We start from the raw sequence: 3,673 nt of genomic DNA, 5'->3' as shown, positions 1-3,673 counted from the left end.
TTCATAGTGAGCTGGATGTATGGATGTATGGGGAAGTAACCTAACACTACATATACTGTATGCTATACACTGTATACACACCCAGAAAACAGCAAATCTGAAATTAGTTCCTGTTTCACATCAAAGCAATTAACACCTTTATTAAATCAAGAGTACATTATTGTTGTGTGTGTGTGTGTGTGTGTGTGTGTGTGTGTGGGTGTGGGTGTGTGTGTGTGCTATTGTGTGGTCTCTGTGTGTGTTTGTCAAATCAATCAAATCAAAACTAATTGCATTTTACACATGTTCCCGAATACAAGTGAACTGCTTGCTTTTACAAGTCTTTCCCAACATTGCAGAGTAAAACAAAATCTAATAAAAAATCAGGAGGAATAAAATACACAAATACACAAGTGTGTGTGTGTGTGTGTGTGTGTGTGTGTGTGTGTGTGTGTGTGTGTGTGTGTGTGTGTGTGTGTGTGTGTGTGTGTGTGTGTGTGCGTGCGTGCGAGTGTATGTGTGTTGCATGGTGAAAAGGAGGGTCATTGGGTTAATGTTTAGCTGTATGTATAAGGGGATGGAAAGCTTTAGGTCCCTAAGCACCGTATGCTATTTGCCTCTGTGACTGTATTGGCTTTCCATGCCTAGAAGACCATATCAAATACAAAAGTGTTTACTATTTGACCAAAAACACACAGTGAGTGAAGAGAATATTTCCATTGTTGGGAAGTTTGTGTTACCTGTCCACACATCTCTTTATTGAAAACACATCTACACATTTCTGACTTATTGAAAACCATTATTGCCTAACATTGACCTTACGCAGTACAAAACAACACAAACAGCCACATTCACAAAAAAAACATACTGGCATGGATTCTACAGGCTGTCACAGCCCATAATAACTGTATCAATGTGATCTTCGTTCTCCTATCTGTTCCTGAGGTAGCCTATTTCACACATTGATAATGACTTGTGGTTTCTCTAGATCAGAACGATGAGAACAGAACTCTGTTCCAGACCCGGTGTGAGGTGTGACCTTGAACGGTGCCGCGTAATCACGTGCGCACTTCTCATGTCCATGAGAGAACCTTTAGCCCACCAGAGTTATAGGTCTGCCTAATATAGCACTTAGGACTAGACCATCAGGAACAAATTAGTCAGCATATTGGCCTACGCCTCTATCCTAAATATTTTATACAATATAACTCATTTTTATTCTAGGCATTCATTATAATAACTATACAGGCCTAAAAAGGCGTGCTTGTGTGCGTATGTTTACACCGCTCAGCCGTAGTAGACTGAGGCACGAGTAGACTACCCACTCAGCCCTAACCACGAGCCCCACATGCATGGGCGGGGCTTTGAGTGCCCCGCTGACCCACCAATCAGCAGGCAGTAAAGAATTCACTGGCTGCATGGATCCACCAATGGAGTTTGTAACTTCAGACGAACAACCAATAGGGCACGAACAAATGTGGGCACGTGTATCCGTGCACATGTTGAAGATCGTAAACCGTGGAGATAGAAAGAACTAGCAAAGAGGCACACCAATGAAGGTCCGGTGATCGCGAGAGGAAGGAGACTGCCGACCTGATGTTCCAACGAGTGTGAGACAAATATCGCCAAGTGGGTTACAGAGATAGACGTTATCAAGGCCGTTTCTGGCAACCGTGGCCTGTTCTACTGCTGTTATTTTGTTGCAATATTTCAGGTGAGAGTTCTCTTTAAAATGTTACATTGCTACATTCCTGCGCGGTTTACGGAATTGACTGTGATAGACTATACCAGAGACATGATACAATGTTTCCTTAATTACGTTCGTTGTGTTTAGTGTAGGCTACTCCTGATTTGTTACATCGTTGATGGTTGATGTAATACAGTGTTATAGAGCTGTAGGCTAGCGTTCATTCTAAAAGCATGGAACAATTGCTAGACCTTTGTCAACGTCAGACTTTAACATAATATATTACATTTGTCAGTGTCCGTTATAAGTATAATTATTGTGCTTAGTGTCATTTGTGTCAGTTGTAATGTTTGTGTTTGTCATGATCATGGGCCACACACACACACCACACACACACACACACACACACACACACACACACACACACACACACACACACACACACACACACACACACACACACACACACACACACACACCACAGTCAAATTCCCCCGCAGCCTACATACCTACACGGGGGCCGGGCCAACACACACACACCGAGAGAAAAAAGAAGCTGAGGAGTGTATGGGTTTTGGCTCTTATGATGCAGTGGGTTGATCCATTGGTCCATGTTACGTCTTTGTATTACATAATATTGGCATGCATCCAGACATTCATTTTTACATTCCCACAAAGTCTATCCAAATGATAGGCGTAATTGGGAAACCACAAGTCCCAGGAAAGAGCCACCATAGTTATAATCAATCTGTTATAATCGATTTTAGAATTGTTACAATTATGTTACCCAAGTGTACTGTGGTCCTTTTCTTGTAAAAATCCCAACTTCTGTGACAGACTATTAAACAGTGAAGTGAATTAATAAGTCTGTCTGTGTGTGTGTGTGTGTGTGGAATCAAAACAAATACAATTTGTAACGTGCTGAATATGATGTGTGTAGACTAACTTTACCGTGAAATGCTTACTTGTCTTTCCCAACAATGCAGAGTTACAAATATATCATTAAAATCAAGAGGAATAAATTACACAATTGTGTGTGTGTGTGTGTGTGTGTGTGTGTGTGTGTGTGTGTAGTTATAAAACTCACAACTTCTGTGACAGACTATTAAACAGTGAAGTGAGTTAATAAGTCTGTCTGTGTGTGGATGTGTGTGTGTGTGTGTGTGTGTGTGTGTGTGTGTGTAGTTATAAAACTCACAACTTCTGTGACAGACTATTAAACAGTGAAGTGAGTTAATAAGTCTGTCTGTGTGTGGATGTGTGTTTGTTTGTGTGTGTGTGTGTGTGTGTGTGGCGAGACTTTATCAGTGAGTGTGTGTGGCGAGACTTTATCATTGAGTGTGTGTTTGTGTGTGTGTGTGTGTGTTTGTGTGTGTGTGTGTTTGTGTGTGTACATTGCAGACGGACTATTATCACAGAGGGTTTTCTCTCTAGCAGAATGTGTGTGGCGAGACTTTATCAGTGAGTGTGTGGGGCGTGTTAAACGGTATGTTGTGTACATTTGTGTGCGTGGAGGATGTATATACGAAAGTGTGTATTTTTGGGTGGTGGGCGTTAGACCCTGTGTGTGTGTGTGTGTGGAGATACTAGTGTGCTCTTGTTACCCCTCTTAATGTAGTCTGAGATCACAAACCAACAGGGACTCCCAGATTAGAGAGGGGGAGAGAGAGAGGGGGGGGGGGTACTGTCTACAGAGGAGGGGGTTAGAGGGGAGGAAAAGAGAGGAAAAGATGGGAGGCAGACAGAAAAACAGAGGAGGGGGGTGGTATAGTGAGTGAATCAGAGTGAGGGGGGATGGAGAGAAAGAGCGAGTAAGAGGAGAGGAGCGAGAGAGAGAGAGAACCCCGGAGGCCGAGGAGGAGAGAGAGAGACCCAGCCTGCCTTATTGGATTCTACTACTGCTTATTCTACTCACACCCTTCCCCCTCGCGTTTCACTCTCTCTTTCCCCATCTCCTCGCCCTCAATGGGAGCCAGACATGCACTGCCATTGTGTGCCTACTGCATA

At 43.0% G+C, this 3,673-nt stretch overlaps 1 protein-coding gene across 2 annotated transcripts in view; it reads left to right on the top strand.

Moving 5' to 3' along the window:
• The first annotated feature begins 1,459 nt into the window (after positions 1-1,459).
• LOC139421213 (uncharacterized) overlaps positions 1,460-3,673 on the top strand; it is a 1,124,809-nt gene continuing 1,122,595 nt past the window's right edge. Inside the window, exon 1 of one of the 2 annotated variants that reach the window (XR_011635601.1) lies at positions 1,460-1,693. The gene's annotated coding sequence lies outside the window, so the exon portion shown is untranslated. The remainder of the gene's footprint in view (positions 1,694-3,673) is intronic. The other variant, XM_071171884.1, reaches the window with a different exon arrangement.

This window comes from Oncorhynchus clarkii, chromosome 2, assembly GCF_045791955.1.
Source record: "Oncorhynchus clarkii lewisi isolate Uvic-CL-2024 chromosome 2, UVic_Ocla_1.0, whole genome shotgun sequence".
Lineage (NCBI taxonomy): Eukaryota > Metazoa > Chordata > Actinopteri > Salmoniformes > Salmonidae > Oncorhynchus > Oncorhynchus clarkii.
Note: the sequence above shows the minus strand (reverse complement) of the source record. Positions and strands in the feature narration are given on the sequence as shown.